The 22,541-nt window shown below is 36.8% G+C and overlaps 1 protein-coding gene across 2 annotated transcripts in view; it reads left to right on the top strand.

The window, feature by feature from the left end:
• Positions 1 to 22,541, top strand: part of ARHGAP15 (Rho GTPase activating protein 15) — a 629,407-nt gene that overhangs the window by 282,388 nt on the left and 324,478 nt on the right. The window lies entirely within an intron of this gene.

Raw genomic sequence — 22,541 nt, forward strand, 5'->3', positions numbered from 1 at the left:
TAACCTCAAGGAATGGTTAGTGAGGATGTGTGCCATCTTTTCATACGTTTCTTATGGGAATTAACTTTTTCTAGTTAATATTAACTGATAACTCATTATTTCTCCTTTAAATTAATACCACGTTTTTTCTGGTTGTTTCTAATATTTTTTTCCTGCTCATTTGCTTTCAGCTGTTGTTTCATTGTTATAAAATATGGATGGTTTTCTTTGTATTTATCCTGCTCTGGATTTGCAGTAATTCTTGACTCTGTGGCTTGATGTGTTTAAGCAGTTTGGGAAAACTCTGTCATTAGCTTTAAATACAGCTTTTCCCCATTCTCTCTCTCCTCTCTTTTTGGGACTCCAATTAAATATCTCATAGACCTTTTCTTGTATCTTATGGTCTCCTCAGCATTTTCCATTCTTTTGTTTTCTGTGCTTCTGTCTGCATATTTTATTCTGACCTAATTTCAGTTTATTTTTCTCTTTGTATTGAATCTCCTGGAGTCTCCTCATTTCAGTTATTCTATTTTAGTTCTCAAATTCATTTCATTCTATTGACCATTTCCAGTTCTCTGCCAAAATTTCCAATCTCATTATTTTCAAATATGGTATATGATGTTTGACAACTGGAATATCTAGATTAATTATAAATCTATTTTTTAATCATTTTTTTCCGTTTGTTATCAATCATTTATCTATCGCAAGCCTATCTTTTTTTAATGTTTTTATTTATTTCTGAGAGAGAGACAGCATGATCAGGGGAGGGTCACAGAGAAAGGGAGACATAGAATCTGAAACAGGCTACAGGCTCTGAGCTAGCTGTCAGCACAGAGCCTGACGTGGGGCTTGAGCCCACGAACTGTGAGATCATGGCCTGAACCAAAGTCAGACACTTAACCCTCAAACCTATCTTTTTAATTTTTTTAAATGTTTACTTATTTTTGAGAGGCAGAGAGAGCAAGCTGCGGAGGAGCAGAGAGCAGGAGATGCAGAATCTGAAGCAGGCTCCAGGCTCTGAGCTGTCCCCAAAGGGTCCTTCGAGGGGCTTGACCTCACAAGCATTGAGATCATGACTTGAGGTGAAGTCAGATGCTTAAGTGACTGAGCCACCCAGGTGTTCTTGCAAACACCCATCTTTTCAAGTCAAGGGTAGAACAGTGTGTATGAAAAATTATAGAGATAATTAAGGATCTAGATGATGATATTTTCTTTTGAAGGAATTTGTTTTCTTTATTTATGGCAGGTGCTTTAGACTAGAAGCAGATCACCTTTATCCCAGTAGAGATGAAGCTAGGGCAACACTGGGTTTCTGCTTTTGTAAGGGCTGGGGAACTTCTGGCTCATTTAATGTGCTTGTGGCACAGTACTTCAGGATTCCAGTGAAATCCACATGCTCTTCCACCTTGGTACAATCCAAACTTCAATTCTGTTCCTCAAGTCCTGTGAGATCACCACCAGCTCTGAGGAACTACTCAGCCAATCACCCACAGCTTTTGCATGAGGGACATTGGAAGGGCAGCGAGACCAAATTCTGCATCCACTTCTCTGTGGGCTTCCATTCTCTTCACAATCTTGTTTTGTACGTTTTCTGTGCCTTATTGATTGTGCATTGTCTTCAAAGAGAAATATTATGTGTGTGTTGTGACTGTGAGTGTATGTGTGTGTTTCTCTGGCACAGGTTAATTTGAAGCCCCGGCATTGCCTGAAGCTTTTTTTTAATAAAAAAAAATTAATAGAATATAAAGGAGTTTTTAAAGAAATATTTATCATCTTTATGAATTTATTTAGAATATTTAAAAAATATAAATAAATGATTTAACAGATTTAAACGATTAAAGTTATAAAAAATTAAAATAACCCCAAATAAAAATATAAATAAGGACCTTATTAAAATAGGAGCAGAAAATGATAATGAACTAAACCCCAAATTAAGCAGATTTTTGTCAATAAAATTAAAAGCTGCTCTCCTAAAAAGAAACAACAATGAATTTGTTGGCAATTATAGCTAAGGAGAGAGAAAAAAGATTATGCTAGAAATAAGAAAACGACTACCAAAAAGAAATTACTTTTGGATAAATTTACATAAAATTTGGTTTAATAACTCAAAATCTAGACGGAATGGATTATTTTTTAGAAAAAATTTAAATCTATAAGGTTCATTCAAGAAATAGAAACACTGCGGGGCACCTGGGTGGCTTAGTCGGTTAAGCGTCCGACTTTCGCTTGGGTCATGATCTCGCGGTTAATGGGTTCGAGCCCCGCGTCAGGCTCTGTGCTGACTGCCAGCTCAGAGCCTGGAGACTGTTTCTGAGTCTGTGTCTCCCTCTCTCTCTGACCCTCCCCTCTTCACGCTGTCTCTCTCTCCTAGAAATAAATAAAAATATTTAAAAAAAAAAAGAAATAGAAACACTGAATAGAAATTTATCATAGAAGAATTTTTTTAAGTAATAAAATATCTATACATGGAAAAGCATCAGGAACACTTTTTATAGATATATTTCACCAAACTCAAAAACAAACAATCCACATATTACATAAGCTCTTTCTCACAGAAACATGGAAAACGTCCCAATTTATTTTCTGAGGCTGGCATCACCTAAAACAAAATCAAACCGGGATAGCTCCAAAAAGAAAACTAACTGCAAGCCAGTAATAATGATGAACAAGATGATAAACTTTCTAAATATAATATTAGCAATCAAATCTTTAATATTAACCAAATGAAATACTTATTCCAAGAGTTAAATATCTCCAACATGAGAAAATATGTTTTTATACATTCATACTATAATTCAGTAAAGGAGTAAAACCATAAGATCATCTTACTCAATGTTTAAAATAAGACTCTTGATAAAATTCAATACCTGCTTAAAACAAAAGTATGCCAGCAATAGATATAAAAACTTTTAGAAGAAAACAAATCCCTCTGACATATATGAACACATAAAATTAAAAACCTTGGGACACTTGGGTGACTCAATCAGTTAAGCATCTGACTCTTGATTTCAACTCAGGAAGCCCTGCATCCTGCTCTGTGTTGTGCATGGATCATCTTCTCCCTCTCTCTTCTCGTTTCCTCTGCCGTCTCCCGAGGGCACTCATCCTCTGTCTTCTCCATTCCCCCCCCACCCCTTAAAAACCTGTATTTGACTAAAGACACTAGGAATAAGATTAAAAAAAAAAAAGAATGGCAGATGAAAGCAATATATTTGCAAGAAGGACAGATACAGAAAGAACACCTTCAAATGATTAAGAAAAGGAGAAACATGACAAGTAACATAACAATCCGAGAAAAAAAATTAAAAATTGCAAAATAAAAATTAATTAAAAATGGCTAATAAGTTTATGTGGAAAATGTTTACCAACACTAAGAGTCATAGAATTGCAGGCTTGGTGGGATACCATTTTCACTTATCAGATTGATAAGTATTTAGAAGATCAATGATGTCCAGTTTTGAAAGAATGTTGTGAGAAGCATTCTCATTCGTTATTACTATAATTGCAGTTTTGCAGTAAAATCTGGAAGGATTGATTAAAATTGATTGTCTATAATCTTTGATCCCTGCTCTCCCATTTTTAAGAATCCATCATACACTTGCACTTGTGTAAATAAATGTGTGTCTAACATATTTGTAGTAGCATTGGTTTTTTAATAGAGAACAAATGGATTAAATACCTATATGTAGGAAGTAAACAAATTAAAGTATATTGGGAATGGTATGCTGGGAAAACTAGGCAGGGGTTAGAAAGAATGATATGGTAATATGAGAATCAGTATTTATCTGTTGGGACCATGTAAAGAAATGATAGTGATTGAGGGCACCTAGGAAGTACTTAGAATATGAGAAGAATTTGGCTCAAAAAGGAAGCATTTTCCTTTCAGCTCATGGTCTGCGTACCGTGGTAAAGAAAGAAGCAGGGAGGAAGTCTGTAGCATATGACTGCTCTGAGGACATGCAGTTATTTTTGCACAAGTGGCACTTACACGACTCATGAAGAGCCCCTACCCCAAGGTCTTTCCGATGGCAGTAATAATTTATGAAAAAATATGTTCAGTAATAACATAACTTAGTTTTCAGAAATCAGCTCAGTGTTCTTCCCTGCCTTGACTGACATTTGATGGGTTTTTAAAAATCAACTGATTTTGGGGGCGCCTGGGTGGCTTAGTCGGTTAAGCGTCCGACTTTCGCTTAGGTCATGATCTCGTGGTTCGTGGGTTCGAGCCCCGCTGACTGCCAGCTCAGAGCCTGGAGCCTGTTTCAGTCTGTGACTCCCTCTCTCTCTGACCCTCCCCTGCTCACGCTGTCTCTCTCTCTCCTAGAAATAAATAAAAAAACATTAAAAAAAATTAAAAAAAAATAAAAATCAACTGATTTTGAAAATCTCTCATGGCCCAGAGAACAAGAAGATGCAGTTTGCAGTGTAACTATGTTCAAATTTTCTGTAGACTCCAGTGGAAGACCTTTCAGTAGAACATGCCAACTACGGCTACATTGCAAGGAACACTTCACATTTCCTCTTTGAACCTTTTTTAATGTTTTTTTAAAATTTATTTCTGAGAGAGAGAAAGATACAGCATGAGCAGGGTAGGGCAGAGAGAGAGGGAGATACAGAATCTGAAACAGGCTCCAGGCTCTGAGCTGGCAGTCAGCACAGAGCTCGACATGGGGCTCGAACCCAAGAACGGTGAGATCATGACCTGAGCCAAAGTCCGACACTTAACCGACTGAGCCACCCAGGTGACACATCACATTTCCTTTTTGAATGGACTGGATTTATGACAACAATTTAAACAAATATCAGCACTTAACACTGTAATAAAATAAAAACTTAAGAAAATATTTTTCAGGAGGATAGCAAAGAAGACTGAGGAGTTACAGAATTAGGAAAAAAAACAAGAAATGAGATAGCTCCTGATAGATGGTTAATGTGTCTATAACTGCTGAGGTAGCAGATATAAGGGAGATCATTGTAATGGGGTCAAAATAACTTCCTATAAAGCAAATATTTTTAAAAAGAATACCATTACACTCAATAACTTAATTCATTTAGCTCTGGATTCCCTATTTCTTCAGGGTGTGGGTTTGAAGGGAAACAACAAAAACAAAAGCTTACACTTGCCTATTTCATTTAGCTCAATCTTGATAGATGTGACCTCTTCAGAGTCTGCCCAGCTCTTTTTTCCAAGATGATATCTAAGGAAAATGAAACACTTACTTAACCTTATGGTGAATAAGAGAAGCATTTCTAGTTTCCTTATCTTTCATAGGTGCATTTAATAAACCCTTATTGAGTGTTTACTATGTGTCAAGCTTTGTTCAAGGTCCTGGGGACACTGTAGTGAATCCAGCAGTAAAAATGCCTGCCTACACGGAATTTACCCTCTAGAGGGAGTCAATGCTGGTCTCTATTGTGGTTGGTCTGGTGTGTGCCCATCTATCTCTGTCCTCTGTTGTTCTGTTAAACCTGCCTGTTTTTGTGACTGTTGTTATCCATTTATTAGCTTCACTTTGTTTTCTGTGGCATCATGCTGTCACCACTACCAAAATTTTGATTTCTACCATTTGCTTGAGCTCTGAGGTCCCTTTTTCTTCAGCCTCCTTGTTCTGACTTCAGATGGGAGTTTTCATGATATCTGGGTCTGCCCTCAGGGGACACTGGGATCCAGGGGGCCCCTCCAAGCTGCACACAGGCTATGGGAATAAGGAGACGTTTTCAGACCTGGTCACAAGCACTATCCCTGCCTTTGCTGCCCTACTTACCACTTCTCCCTCCAACCTCCAACTGGCACACACTGGAAACATAGCCTCAGACTAGACATTTTCCTCCATGTATTCTCTCATCTCTAACCCCTCTTAGGAGTCCAGATCATTCATTTCCTTCTCAGGAGCCTTGAGAGGCATCTCCGCTCCAACTTGTGATTTCACAAGATCTCCATGGTTTCATTGTTCTTTGTTTGTTTGAAGTTTTGCTGTGGTGGCTCTTTTTTGGAAAATTTAGGGTAAGCAGTAGTGTAAGAGTGTGGTGCCTGTGTGAGCAGAAGAGAGCCTCGGACTTCAGTCTGAAGTCAGATTTCCCTATACTGCCCTGCACAGCAGTTAATTCCTGCAGCCCATAGCGTGATGATCACTAATTCTGTCATAGTCTCCAACAGTATTGTATAGTTTATAATTTATCACCCATGATGATCATATATGTGGACTGTGGAGGTGTGCTACACATTTTTGTGCATGTGGATACACAAAAGTTCCCCTTTCTCCTCCCATTTATTTGAAATCCATTTATCTTTTTTTTACAAAATAAGCTTGGAGCTTTTAGGGGAGGGAGGGGACAGTGATGGTTCTAGACTACCTCATTCTTTATTATTTATACTACAATGATAGTTAATACCCTTTGTCAGGCACTTCATTATAGGATTTTCATGGATTACATTTAATTATCATCATAGTCCTATGAAGTAGTTACTCTTTTTATCCCCATTTAACAGGCAACACTGAAGCTCCGTGTGGTGAAGTGACTTGGATAGGACCTGAGTTTGTGAAAGGCAGACTCAAATCCAACTATACCGACACAAGCCATTCCATCTCTTTTGCATTCTGCATTTGTACTCGGAGTCATAGGCTCTTACTTTGTTAGATATTATCAAGATACAAAAAATAATTAAAACAATCATACTCCCAAATTTTGAAAATGGGATAAGATATATCCAAATGATGAAATATTACACAGCTATTAAAAAAGTTGTGTTAGAGTTTTTAGTAACTTGGGAAATAGATTTTTGGAGAGAGGTAAAGACTTTGGTCCAAAATTAGATGAATGTTTTGCAGCTGCTGATGTGGAGGGTCTTTATCTATCCCAGTTAAGAATAGGAAACTCAGCTCGATAGACATAGTGCATGTTGGGTGTTAATAATTCTATTATTTCTTATCAGAAAATGAGCATGGCTCTGGATTAGATTATTCTGCTAGTTAGCTTAAAGTTGCTTATAGGGACTGTGTCTGATAGGGAATGTCTGCCATGGGCCAGACAATGAGTGGAACAGGGAAATGAATGGTCTGGGCCTCCCGGAGGTCATCAGCACAGAGATTGTTGGCTTTATGCTAAATGCTGCAACACAAAAATATTCCCCATCTACTTGTTCTGAGCATTGTCCTTCTTTGGAGACATAGTTTCTATTTTGCTCTAAAATACATATTACCTCAAGTTTCTCTCCATTCTTCTACTAAATACCTATATATAATACCTAGGACTATCATATTTATATGAATAAAACTATAAAAATATACTAAGAGATGTAAGCAAAACCTTAAAATAGGGAGACATACTTTGCTTCTGTAGAAGAAGTCTTACTATTTGCCAATCTTTCTTCTTTTCCAAATTAATATACAATACTATGAAAATCCCAATGGGATATTGTAGGGAAGAGGCAAAAATATTTAAAGTTTATTTAAAAGATTTAGAGTTTAGAATAGTTTAACAAAATCATGAAGTAACAGGGGAAACATGACCCATGAGATACAGGAAAAATTTAAATAATAATTGAAGGTTCAAATAATATAAGTCAAGAGAAAAATCATGCACAGAGAGCCCACAAAAAGACTGCCATCTAGATAACAGGAGAATCACAAAATGGTATGGAGAGAAAAGATTACTTATTAAATGGTGCTAGATAATATATTACTTGGAAAAAATTTAAAAAGTAGATTCTCATATACCCAAAACACTAAACACATTTAAGAAGAATTAAGTATATAAATATTTTAAAATATTGTAACAGTAGTGAAAAAAATGGGTCCAAATCTGATATCTGGTTAGGTAGTAATTTCTAATAATTAAAATAGTAATTGGAAAAATCACAAAAGATCAATTTAAAATTTTACAATTGTAAAAATTAAAAAGGACACTTTTATGTATAAGTGTCAAAATAAATTGAGAAGTACCTGTCCAAATAAATTGAGAAAAAATATTTGTATCAATTATGATCAAGATTTCATAAATTTTATACTCTTTAAAGAAATTTTTAAAATCCTATTATTGAAAAATGTAAAAGAATACCAGCAACAAATTCTAAGAAAAAATTACTAGTTATATGTAAATTATTATATTACTTAGGTTAAAATATGATTTGAAATGGCCTCATTCCTAAATTTTAGCTTAGAAGTAGGAAAGCTTAGAAGGTTTTTTTTTTATGTTTATTTATTTGAGAGAGAGACAGAGAGATGGGCAGGGGCAGAGAGAGAGGGAGACAGAATCTGATGCTGGCTCCAGGCTCTAAGCTGTCAGCACAAACCCTGATGCAGGGCTCAATCCCACAAACCGTGAGATCATGACCTGAGCCTAAATTGGATGCTTAACTGACTGAGCCCCAAGGTGCCCCTAAAACAATCTTTCTAAAAAATAATTAGAAATGCATTTCAGTAGCCTTCCAAAATTGTATTTGTGATATAGTAATTCTCTGTAAGAATTTCTCCTAAGAAAAACAAATCATAAATTTTAACAAAATCATGTTAAAAATAATGACCAATATTTAATTTGACCTATATATGGCTAATATAATATAATATAAATATAATATAAAATGTATATATCATATGCATTCAAAAATCTAGAAGGAAGTACATTGAATACTAAGAAGGCTGTCTGAGTAGTATGAGAAGAGATAGGTTTTGATTTTCATTTTACGTATTTTTGATTTTGCTTATTTTTAAAGTGTTCATAAACTATATTTATAACTAAAAATAATTTGTTTTAATACATTTTTCAATACAAGTATTTTACCTATATTGGAACAAATAGCTATGTGAAAAGATGATCCCTCTGCTTAATTGTTTAAAAGGCTTCATCTAGGGAATAAACTGATCATTAAATTTCCAATCTGATACAGCAGATTTAGGGAATTAGTTTGTCATCCAAAGAGGCTTCTTAATGCGCCTAGAATCACACTACATGACAGTCAACAATATTTCCAATATAAGTTTTAAGGTCAGCTCAACATGTGGATACTGAAGTCTCACCTATGGATACTGCAGTTCATCCATATGTAAGAAAATTACCCAACTTCTTCAAGTGCAGTGGCAGTTTTAGAATACAGCCATAATAATGAGTGGGATAGCAGAGACTCAATTTATTCAGTTTTTGAGCCTGAGACTTTGGGAAAGAATGTCGTAGAGAGAGAGGAAGGAAAATAGAAAAGGAGAAGAGTGTGATCTCAGAGCAGCAATCACCCTGAACAGTGGTCCTGTCGAAGCCGGCATAGAAGATTCAGGATAGCTGGGGGCACCGGCTCCATTTTGTCAGCCTTCTGCCATCATATTGTCTGGGTTACATTACAAGAACACTATGTTCCACACAGAGCATACATCTCTGGTAATTTTGATGCATAAAGGATGAGTAAATTTTGCTATATTTAGCTATCACGGCAGTGAGTGTTCTCTGAAAGCCTTGATGCAGTTCAAGCCTCTGCCATAATTTACCAAAAAGTCTTTGGAGTCTACTTTCAAATCGTGCCATCATGAGCCCTTTGAGGACTTTGACTTTCCCTGATTTTCTTCAAGATAGCATATCGGGTCTCTGTCTGACATCATGGGAGCACAAAGGCATCTGTTGATAGCAAGGAGAAGACCATGGAGTCATAGTCTCTGATAATGTTTATTCCACATCTGTGATTTGTGTCCTACAAGGCTCTTGGGAATTAAACCACATGTGCTGTATTTGCATTAATGGGAACTTGAGAAGGAGAGGCCATAACACTATTAAAACGTTTAGCTTTCCCTAACCCATCACACAGACACATGCTAATAACTACTCCCAGACCTTGTATCATGGTGCTGCAGGATGCAACGTGGAGCACACTCATTGTTTCAATACATGAGACTCAAAAACAAATAGCTGCCATCTCTGCCTCTGATAGTTTGCCAGGCTTTTAACTTCTTTAGTTTTTCCCTCTTCGGATCATGGTGAGGTATCTCAAATGTATTCCAAACAGCACATTACCCCAAGTCTTTGTTTCTTCTTTTATAAAGAGACTCTTGCTTTAAGGTATATTTAGGAAAGCCAGAGTCTAAGCCAAATTCCAAAGAACCACATCCTAATTCTGCTTTCAAATGGCAGGAAATGACTTATCAGAGAAGAATCCCCCACACAGGGTTACTGATCACTCAAGCCTAATTGCTAAAATTGTGGCAAATATTCTGGAGTCTTTCCATAGGTTTAAGTATTCAACTGTTAATTATATATGGAGACATTTTGAAGCATCTTATAAACAAGGAGAGAGAGAGAGAGAGAGAGAGAGAGAAAAGCCAAGGAGCAGACCTTGAAGGTATTTCATCTTTTATTACTCTCTAGGCCAGTGTTTTTCAAATTGCATTCAAGACCCTTTAGTGGGTCAAGAAACCAATTTAGTGAGCTGGGACCAGTGTTTTGTTGTTTTGTTTTTTTTTAAGAAATCAGTTAAAGGAAAATTATACAATAATAGAAATACATACAGTATTACATATACATTAGGAAGGGGAAGTATTATTTCATAACTTTTGTTTCACTCTATGATGTATGCATATATATACACACACGAACATACACACATACACACACTCATAGTATATGTATTGAATATTCTATATAGTATAATAAATGAATGGATGGATAGGTGATAGACAGATGATAGATGATAGATAGATAGATAGATGATAGATAGATAGATAGATAGATAGATAGATAGATAGATAGATAGATAGAGTTGAGTAAGAAGTATGAGTTGGCAATGTAAAATATAATTCTTACCATGGATCTTGTCCAAAAAAGTTTGAAAGTGATCATCAGAGTATACTTCCCGGGTAGTGTCTTGTTTAACTTTGAAATAAATTCTTCTCTTAATGTCTCCCTCATCTCCTTTCAGATAAAATCACAAGCTACATATAAACTTAATCAAATTAAATCTCAAACATTTTTTGAAAAGTTTATGGATGAAACTCAGGATGGTGTGAACCCAATGCCATGAACCATCCATCAACAGTAGCAAATTACAAGCCAGATACTGGTTGAAATGATGGGAAAATGTTCTCCTGGATGTCCTGCTCCTCAGGATCCTAGGGAACGATAAACCTCACAGTAGTGCATAGTGAGCCTCAAAAATTAGGGGAGCAACTCCCTGAATTGATGCTCTTTAGATATCATTTACTTAGGGATTAAAATTTGTTCCTGGGATCAGGAAAAATCCAGTTAATGGCAATAGAACCATGTTGATGAAGCAGGCAGAAAACTATAGATGAGACAGGTGCTAGGGAAAAGTCAAACTGATAATATCGGAAAGAAATGTGTCTGTTGGACAGAATACAGAAGCAAAAGCTAAGATGGCAGAATACAGTCCAGTCTGTTAGAGTTAGAGTGTGAGTTCCAACCTGAAATAACAAGAATATTTCACAGGCCAATTTGATAATCAATGAATACACTAAAATGGCTCATTTTCAGATACTCATATGACCATCTGCCTTGCATGCAAGTATGGATTATTGTTTGGTTACGTGTCTAGTAATTTAGGTAGATGAGGCAGATGGAAGGTGGAGTTAAGGAAGGGGGGCAGGCAGAGAGAATCAGAAAGATGCTCAGCAGAGCCCCAGTTCCTAAAAGGGATACTGGCAAAAGGATCCTGCTGGCTGAGAGGGTCTGGTGCACTGTGTAAGCCACCAGCCTAGGGAATCAGAAGCCAAGAAACAAGATAAGATACACTTACAGAACTGAGCTTCAGCAAAGATAGGATATTAAAAACTGGCTGTATTCTTAATTATCAGGGCTTGAGATCACGTCAAGTTACCTTGAGGGGAGACAAATATGTGAATCCATATACCAAGCATCTCAAAAGTTAGCACGTAAAACCAAAGGCAGAGAAGCAAGCAGTTGGCATTGTGTAGAAAGGAGGGCAAAAAGGCCAAGAACCAGAAAGAGCCTAGAAAACCGAGGAGACCATGGAAGGGGCACTGCATCAGACAGAAGTGGTGCATCATCTTTTCAGAAGAGTTGCATTGGCATAGCCTTGGAAGACAGAGCCACGCTGACAAGTTAGGGAAGTTGCGATACACATACAGCTTTAAGAGAATGCCTCTGCTTTTCTGACACTATGCTTGGCTCTACTGATAGATCTGCTCAGGGATCTAGCACGGCCTTCCTAGCGTAACAAATCAAACATGTTCCTAAATTTTAAGATCTTCTGTTATCTGAATACGACAACTCTACAGTATTAACCTATGTCAGCTGAGTCACAATTCCACCACCATTTATTAAGGGCCTATAGTATTCCAGATGCTCCACTAAGCTCTGGGAACACACAATCTTTGTCATCAGGGAGTTTAAAATGTAGCAAACATCAGACAAGACATTTGATAAGTTCAAAACTGAGATAACACCATTATGAAGTAGGTACGGACTACCAGAAGGATACTTCTTTTTTGGACCTACCGAGGTTAAAAAAGCCTTTCCTGAATTGGGTAGTTTTCTGAAGGATGAGAATAGGTTTGTAAAAATCCAGGGAACTCAATAAGTCAAATAATAATAACCACAATATTTTAAAGAACTAACTATGTACCAGGTACTATGCTAACATCTGATCCTGGATTATATTTCATATGAACTATGCAATGGTCCTATGTGGTATTTTTATTAGGTTATAGGTGAGGATATTGAAATACAGTGATTACAAATTACTTGCACCAGGTTATGTGGTTAGTAAGCAGAGGACTTGGAGAGAAAAGTTTGGAGACAGAGAGAGAAGTCATGAAGTGCTTGATGATCCATATTAAAGAATTTAGGTTTTATCTTGAGGACATTAGGAATCCAGTCAGTGACTTTTAAATGACATGTGAAGGGTATGGGTTGGGATAGATTATGTACCTGTAATCAGAGCAGTGAGTAACTTTCAAATTGCTTATGGAGTTCTGTAAACAGATTCTGAGGCCTTATTCCTAAGGTCTGATTCTTTAGGTCCCAGTGAGCAGGGGGAACTATATTTATAAAGCTCTCCAAGGACAAAATCAAGAATTCATGAAGTGGATACAGAGAATGGCTTGTAAAAACACAAACTAGCAGTAGAGAGATCAGACCAGGATAATGGTGGCTTACATTGAAGTAGATACCAAGAAAGATGTCTAAACTAGAAATATAAATTAAGGATTTATCAGTTCGTAGCTCTGATTAAAACAAACTGGAGTTGGTAATGTCACTCAGGAGTGTGTCAGTAGGTGAGAGAGCTTAGAGAACACTGATGAACACCTCTATTTAAGGATGAGTAAATGGAGGGGTGCCTGGGTAGCTCAGTTGGTTAAGCGTCTGACTTCAGCTCAGGTCATGATCTCATGGTTTATGGGTTCCTGCCCCATGTCAGGCTCTGTGCTGACAGCCCAGAGCCTGGAGACTGCTTCCAATTCTGTTTCTCCCTCTATCTCTGCCCCTCTCCCGCTTGTGCCCTGTTTCTTTCAAAAATAAATAAATGTTAAAATTAAAAAAAAAAAAAGTTGAGTGAAGGGAAAGAACCCACACCCACACAGAGGACTTAAAAGCAGACTCTGAGGGGCGCCTGGGTGGCTTAGTCGGTTAAGCGTCCGACTTTCGCTTAGGTCATGATCTCGCGGTTCGTGGGCTCAAGCCCCGTGTCGGGCTCTGTGCTGACTGCCAGCTCAGAGCCTGGAGCCTGATTCAGAGTCTGTGTCTCCCTCTCTCTCTGACCCTCCCCTGCTCACGCTGTCTCTCTCTCTCTCTCTCTCTCTCTCTCTCCTAGAAATAAATAAAAAATATTTAAAAAAATAAATTAATAAAAGCAGACTCTGAATGTCCTCTAGAGATTCTATATTCGTTCCTGCTTCTGAGTGATTATACAACCTTCTCCTACCACCTGTGTTATTCTCTTTCCCTGACTTTTCTTCTACTAAGTCTCATCTGTTCTTGTAAGAACCTTCTCCAACCGTCTTCCCAGTGGGCTCCAGTTTACCCTGAGAGAAATTGTGGTTTGTTCCTTAAAAATGAGTCCATATGCCCTATCTTGAACCATGATTAATTATTGTTTCTCATTGTTTTCACGTGTTGGTCTTATATGTAAAGAAGATTATAAGCTTCTTATAAGAGCAAGGGTCCCTGCTAACTTATTTTGGAATACCTCACAGTTTCTAGAATTTGACATTGGTAGTTCACTAGGCTCCTAAAGATCAATGGCTATTGAATTGCTCCTCACTGCTGTGTATGATAAACAGTGATCCATATGTTCCAGTGTACACAGAGTAAACCTATTGTCCTGGTATAATTATTAATAATACCTCTTTTGCCCTCAAAATTGTCATATTTTAGGTAATAAATTATATAATCACCCTATACAGTCCCTAATAATGCAAGCAACATTTTCTTAAAGTTCAGCATTTTTAAATGGTACTGTTTTTAACACAAATATCATTTTTGGGGGGAGAGTGAGGGGTGTTAAGTGTTTTTACACACATTTAGCATGGAGTAATATGTACGTCATTCCAAATGTCAAATGTCTCCATTATTAAATATGTGTCCTGTTGTTCAACTGACAGATGTCATTGTCTACCATATAATCATAAGTGGTCAATTTTTTTTTCAATGTTTATTTATTTTTGAGAGAGAGACAGCATGAGTTGGGGAGGGGCAGAGAGAGAAGGAGACACAGGAAGGAAGCAGGCTCCAGGCTCGTAGCTGTCAGCATAAAGCCCCGACATGGGGCTCGAAGTTAGTAACCATGAGATTATGACCTGAGCCAAAGTCGGATGCTTACCTGACAAGCCACCCAGGCACCCCTTACTTTGGCGTATTTTAATATGTACTATGGCATATATTAATATGCCACTAAATTCCCATTTTTACACCACCAGATACTTTTTTACATGTTTTAATTTTTCAATGTTTATTTATTTTTGAGAGAAAGAGAGTGAAGCAGAGAGAGGGAGATACAGAATCTGAAGCGGGCTCCAGGCTCTGATCTGGTCAGCACAGAATCTGACGCGGGGCTCAAACTCATAAACTGAGATCATGACCTGAGGCAAAGTCAGATGCTTAACTGACTGAACCACACAGGTGCTCTTTTCATGTTTGTTTAAAGATAATATTTTTGAATGGATAGTTAGGAATTTTGTCTAGTGGACAGGATTATCATTTTTGTACATTTTGAGAAAAAAATTCAAAACTTACCTAAGCCTAGAATTTTTTGGAAAGGAGAAATTTCTCCTCATTTGTGAACTTCCTAATTACACATATGCTTAGTGTATCATCCTTAATGACGGATGATGCTGTTTTATGGAGGGCAAAATCTAGATTGTCAAGTACTTGGTTAAATAAATTTCAAAATTTTCATGAAAACCAGAAATAAGGCTTTACTATAGTATTAACTTCTTGAATTATGAGATTTGGATTCCAGACAATAAAAATTCACTAGCTGATCGCCAAATCCTCATCTAATATTTGTTATTCTTCCCAAACTATATGGTGAGAAGGAAGTAGATACCATTCTTTCTTGTGATCTACACATTCTTCACTGACATCTCTTAGTCTCTCATTTCCCAGGTCAAGGTGGGATAATCCTGTGAAAATAGTTCATCTGTGCCCTGGCTAATCTGCATTTACTAGAACAGCACAGAGGCACTCTGTTTATGTCTGACAAAGTAGTTATAAATCACACTTCTTCAGATCATAAATACACATTTATCTTTAGAATATATCACCAACTGAGTCATTTTGATGTAAATATTGCACCTCTTAAATATAATGATGACAATAGCGGCTGTGAATCCACAGATTTGCGTGAGTGCTCCTTATTCAATAACTGAAAATATTGAAGTCGCAGAAGCTTTAACATCCTCTGGGGAGTGGCAGACAGATGTGTCAATAGAGTGAGACCTACAGAAGTTACGACTGTTTTCTCGTAGTAATGAGTAAGGCAGATTCCCTGGCTTCTGCAAGGGAATTATGGTGCTTTTTCTAAGGGGGTAGGTTTGGGTTATGCTGTGGCTGGCAGCTCAGAAGTGACAGACTCAGGGCAATCCTCAGCTCCTTCACTCCTTCAGGGATGTCATCACATAGAAAGGGCCCCATGGCCAATGGTTGTAAACAATACCGAGTGGGCAGGAGTTTGTACATTTTCAGCTGTGGGAATCATCTAGCTTTCTGAGACTGGTAAAGAAATAGTCCTTGGATAGGAGGTCCCCAAAATTATGGAAAACCCACCTTATGGTGGCATCGTCATCTCCTATTGGTTGGCATCCTTGTCTGGCAACTGTCTCAGTTGGTTATAAGTTTACTTGAGGATTAAAGCACAGATTTCAATATGTACGTTCTGTTCTCTGAATGTAAAAATTACAAAGTACACCTACATTCACTTCTAACTGTCAGTATTGTAATTCAGCAGATTTCTGTTTTTCACTGAAACCTGGAGTTGAATTGTCTTAAGCCTGAAGGCATTCAAGCTGCTGTTTTTCACTCAGCTATATTTCTCTATAAGCATCTAATTGTTTCAAAAAGTGATGTACAGTATGCAAAAACCTGAATCTAATGCAAATAAGTCTGTACAGCACTAAAGTTAACAGGTGTTCTCATTAATGTAAGTAGACATGGAACAATTCTTGAATGTTTTATAAACACTCATAATCATGGCCAAATATGTTACAATAGCACAGAGATACATCCTGCAACATCTTTTATTCTTGTTGTGCAATCTCAGCACTTATTAACAGAAAACGTGTGAGTAATAAACTAGTGGTAACATTACCCATTTCTGCAGAAGTCACTGTATTTCTAATTAGCCAATATTCTCAATAAAATTCTAAGTAACACTGCCACCTGACCTCCCACAGTTTGCTTCTTTATTGATGTTAATAGTGTTTTAGTAAAATTAGTGGCTGCAATGTTGATTGGCGAGCATGAGCACCTGTGCATCATTGAGGTTCTCTGGACTTGTCCCATTAACCTAAAAATTATCTCTTTAAAATATTGAACTTGTATCGTTTCCCACATTGTCAGCTCTCAGAAAGGTCCATACACAGGGTGAGATTCTTAGTTGATCTAGTAGATTATCCCTGCAAATCACATGGTGACTTTGGAATACAATCAAGAACATTCTACTCTACTGATAAGCATGGAAATATAGACCCAGTTTGATGCTTCCTGACTCCTCCAAATCTAATCCTATTGTCTGAAGTCTAGGACTTATTGACTGATGGGAAAATAGAATCTCAGATTTCTGTTTTCAATCTTCAGAATGGATTGCCTACTCTACTCTGATAAAAGTGGTATTAGTAGAGGACAAAATAAACTAAATTGCCAAAAAGGACACAATGGTCTTGCAGCCTCCAAAATTTTATTACAATGGAGGCCTTCCACAAAGATGGTGCTGAGGACAAAGAAGGAAGCTCCTGACTTTCCCAAAGCTAAAGCCAAAGCAGAGGCTTTGAAGGCCAGGGAAACAGTTTGCTAAAGACATCCATAGTCACAAATGAAAGATCTGCCTGTCACCTACCTTCCAATGGCCCAAGACATTGCATCTCCAAAGGCAGACTAAATATCCTCAGAAGAGCATCTCCATGAGAAACAAACTTGACAACTATGCTATCAAGTTCCCCTTGACTCCTGTGTCAGCCATGAAGAAAATAGAAGACATCAACACACTTGTGTTCACTGTGGATATCAAGGCCAACAAGCATCAGATCAAACAGTTTGTGAAGAAGGCCGTTGCCATGAATAAGGTTAACAACTTGATCAAGTGTGATGGAGAGAAGAAGTCCTATGTTCAATTGGCTCCTGACTATGTTTTGTTGGGTGTTGCCAATAAAATTGGGATTATCTAAACTTGAGTCCAGCTGGCTAAATTTAAATGTTTTTACCATAAAAAATTTTATTAAAATATATACTGTGGCATATAAAATATTAGCATAATACATTCACTGAAATGTATATGGTAAATAATGTTCATTTAATTATTATGTATTTAATGCCCCTTAGGTGCGGGTTGTGCAGCCACATGTTAGGTAGACTATTACCCTTGGCTTCAGAGTAAATATAATGTAGTACAGTGTAATCACAGAGGAATCAGCAGAGAATTGCAATGCAGACCAGTATGTCTTATAATGAAGTTAGATCAGGACATCGTCGGAACATTTAGGAGGGATATCTATTTCAGAGAATGCTTTTCTCTAAAGGTGACATCTAAACTGATCTGAATGATATGATGGAGGAAACCAGAGGGTTCTGGGCAATGGAAACGACCTGCTCTAAGGGAAGAAATGAAAATTAGTATAGCACAGCTTGGGAACAACAAAAATATTCAATTTGGCTGGATTGTAGGGTGCAGAGGGAACTGTAGAGCAGGGGGCTGCAGCATAGTTAGGTGGCAGGGCACAGTGGGTCTGGCAGGCTTAATTAAAGTTTGTCCTACAAGGTAACAGCTGTGGGGCATCTCAGAATGATCTTAGGCAAAGGAATAGGATGATCAGATCCAAATTTCAGAGAGATCACTGCAATATGGAATATGGACTGGAAAGGAAAATGTGGATGAGTTGGTGGGGAAACCAAAAGATATGATTATTAAACCCATGTGGTAGATTATAGTACTATAGTTATTACATGGATAAAAGCTTTTCATAATATGATATTTTCATTATAATATAAACATATATAATGTTAATCCATGGGTCAAAAAATATAGAAGTATAGACAATAATTTAGCATACCTCAGTGAGAGGGAGATTATATATATATACTTCTGTATTTATTAATTTTTTAAATTGGGCATTAGATAAATGACAGAAATAGTAAAAACCATTCCAATTTGAAAATAGTGGGAACTGCACATTTCCAAATGTCACGTGACTAAATGAATAATTTTGCACAGTGAACATAGCTCAGATTAAAAGCCGATCTGTAGTTGGCAGTGACTGATTGAGTGGTGGGGACCAACAAACATGAGTCCTAGGATGACTAGTCTATCTACAGGCAACTACTCCCCCCAAATTTAGAAATTAACATTAACAGCAACAAAACTCTAAGCTGATATCTTTATACACCAACTGCTTCGATTAGTCACTTTTTCAGTCGTTTTTCATACGAGCACCACAGGCAAAAGTTTGGGTGTAGCTGACTGCAAAACTGTGGAAACTGCTAAACTATTTACTAATTACTTGGATAGTATTCTTTCATGAATATTGAGAAGACTGTTTCTCAGTACTTAAAATATTTTCCGACAGATAAAAGAATACACATGAGTTTTTGTTTAACATTTGATTGAAATAAATTTGGGGCCTGGGTATTTCATTAACAAATAGAAAGGTAGAGTGAGCAAGTGATATGGACGTGAATATTCACTATAGGGCCAATTTTATTTTGCAGAACAAATCTTTGTTGTAAGAATGCGTGAACCAAAGTATTTGGGTGTCAAAGGTACAACTCAATTTCAATTAAAAAACACTGTTTCTTGAAAGGTTGGTCTTAAACCTTAGATTTCAGAATGCACTTGAGATCTGTTGTGTATGTAGCCCAACATTTGTTTACTTTCCATTACACAAGAAATTGCTTACATGGGCAGGTTATTCTGATATGATGACACCACTGAGGGTTTCAATAAATGTACATGCAAATCAATCAACCCCAAACACATTGAAAACATATCCAATAAACATCTGGAAGCTAATGAACGCACATTTGTTAGCACAGGGGGGAGTTGTGGAAATTCAGGATCCATTGGTGGCTAGCCTTATTTAGTAGCATGTGGATTTAAGAATATTTCACAGAGTCAGAAGAAAGAGGGTAATTATAACATAAGGTTCAACATCTTTAGATATGTAGAACATTTTCCGTTGCTTAAAACAAATATTCCCTGAGAAAGTATAAAACATTTTTCTGACTTGCAAAGTTTTTGCAGTCTATCATTTAAATTACTTAAATAAAGGGAGCTTTACTGCTCCCCAAAGCTAAGAATATAACACCCTCCATGCATATTAGCTTGATCTTCTTGACAGACCAGAAAAGTGTTTGTGTGTGCCAATTAAAACAAAAATGGATCCCTAGAGGCTTGTTCTTCACACAACTTCTGAAGACTGCTATCATTGTTTGCTAGGGTAACCCTGGATAAGGCTGCTCTCCAAAGTAAACAAACTTTTCAAAACTTTCATGACAGATGGGGGTTACAAATGCATTTTAATAAGAGAGTTGCCAAAGCAACTTTTTTTCCCTTATAATCAGCATATATTTACTTAACATCTAGCAACATTGGGAACACAAAGCAGATACTTTCTCACAAAATGTTTTAACAAGTAACATTTTTGGAAAGACAAATTGAAGACCTTTTACTTCTAACTGATATTTTACCCATAGTTTTATGTTAACTTTGCTCAACATGTTAAGAAAAATGTTAGGAGTTACTCAAACCAGACTGTAATTTGAGATAGACATACAGTTTGATAATATAATTTCACTGGTGGTCATAAACACCTTTGAGACTAAGTAATTTAACTATTAGTATAACCATGACAACCTTTATTTGATCAGCTATATCAAATGGATATAAGTGAAGTGTGATGCAAGATGAAAAAAATGTGAGTCTGAGGGATTGTTTTGGGCATTATTTCCTCCATTTTAGGTTTTGAGCTCTCACTATAATGTAACCAAAATATATACCTATATTTTATGCAGTTAGAAGTCAATAAAGATAGAGCCAAAATTAATTTCAAAAATAATTCTATTCACTTCAAATAAATTTAGTATGTTTTGACATAAATTTTTATATCTACTTAATTTAATTCAAATCTAATGACTTCATCATGAATCCCAAAATGTCACCAAATACCAGAGTAATTAAATCCCATTCCTCCTAAATGGGTAATCCAGTTATTTCTAGAATCATTGTAGCCATATCATTTAACATTTTTCAAGGCTCTTTGGATATTTGAAATTTTTTTTATGTTTCTTATGTACAGTTTCAGCTTCATTAAAATGGAATAAATTCTCCTTTGGCTTGTAGTTAAAGATGATCCTAAGCAAAATATGAATGATACTTTGTTCAAATGTAGGATTGTTCCCACTCCTTTCTAAGATGGTTTTTTTTTTTTTTTTGGATGCCCTAATCTTGTTTTAGATATATTTTTTCTCAGCAAAATAGTGGTTGTTTTTGAGGAGGGGAAAGGAGAAAACATCTGAATATGGAGATTGGGTGATCTTTTTGTGTTCTTATTTATTTATTTTACATTTAAACAAAGACTTTTATTAAGACCCAGAGTTTGTTGAACATATTCATTTTATATGGTCTAATGACACTAGTATTTAAAAAAATTTTTTTTAACATTTATTTATTTTGAGAGACAGAGAGACAGAGCGTGAGCAGGGGAGGGGCAGAGAGAGACACAGAACCCGAAGCAGGCTCCAGGTTCCAAGCTGTTAGCACAGAGCCCGATGCAGGGCTCGAACCCACAAAATGCAAGATCATGACCTGAGCCGAAGTCTGCCACGTAACCAACTGAGCCACCCAGGTGCCCCAACATTAGTATTTTTTTTAATGAATATAATTTATTGTCAAATTGGCTTACTTACAACACCCAGTGCTCATCCCAGCAAGTGCCCTCCTTAATGCCCTTTTCCTCTCCCTCACCCCTCCATCCACCTTTAGTTTGTTCTCTGTATTTAATAGTATCTTGTTTTTTGCCTTCCTCCCTCTCTGTTTGTATCTATTTTTTCCCTTTCCCTTCCCCCATGGTCTGATCTTTTAAAAATTGGGCTATCTTTAGCATAACAAGGTAGAAACAAGAAGCTTTTTTCTAGGGTCTACATTCCAGATTTCACAACTAAAACCAAATCATCTAGACCTTTTCCCGTATGCACAGAGTCCTTGACTGTATAAGATTGTGTTTGCTGAGGACTAGTGAACTAGAAATCAAGATCTTTGTAATCTCTTAATTCTATCATTTAAAATGATGCCAATTTGATAGAATGGAATTCTCACTTTCCTCATTTGCTTCATTTTCTTCATTTGCAAAATTACTTTATGATAGTGAAAGGAAACTGCATTTGAAGAATGTTTATTACGTGCTTTGAGATCATTAAAGCTGATATTACTTTGCATACCAAGTGGTAGTATTCATATCCTTAATATACTAAAGTTCTGATACAATCAACCTTTAAGGAATAACATATCCTGATCAACAGTTTATGTATAATTCCATGATGTAAATGTGTCTGCAGTAATTACTCCCTCTCTGAAATCTTGACATGAGCATTGTCTGTGCCACTCACATTGAAACTTAGTGGAAGCCATTTTCTATTGTTATTTATCTTTATATGCATATGTCCTATTTATGCAAACAGATTGTGAGCTCTTGAAGATGGGGCGGGGGTGTCCCTCGCTTCTAGCAATGTGCTTTGCACTTAATGGATGCTCAGTCAGTCCTTGATAAGTAGGGGGATATTCGGTCAGAAACACCCCGTCTCAATCTCCCGAACAAAGAATTATTTGCAGAATTAATTCTACAATAGGACAGGTGCTACCATCAAAGAGGGAATGTATATCACTAATATCTCTTGCACTT

Source organism: Hyaena hyaena, unplaced genomic scaffold (genome assembly GCF_003009895.1).
Source record: "Hyaena hyaena isolate Hyena2069 unplaced genomic scaffold, ASM300989v1 scaffold_381, whole genome shotgun sequence".
NCBI classification, from domain to species: domain Eukaryota; kingdom Metazoa; phylum Chordata; class Mammalia; order Carnivora; family Hyaenidae; genus Hyaena; species Hyaena hyaena.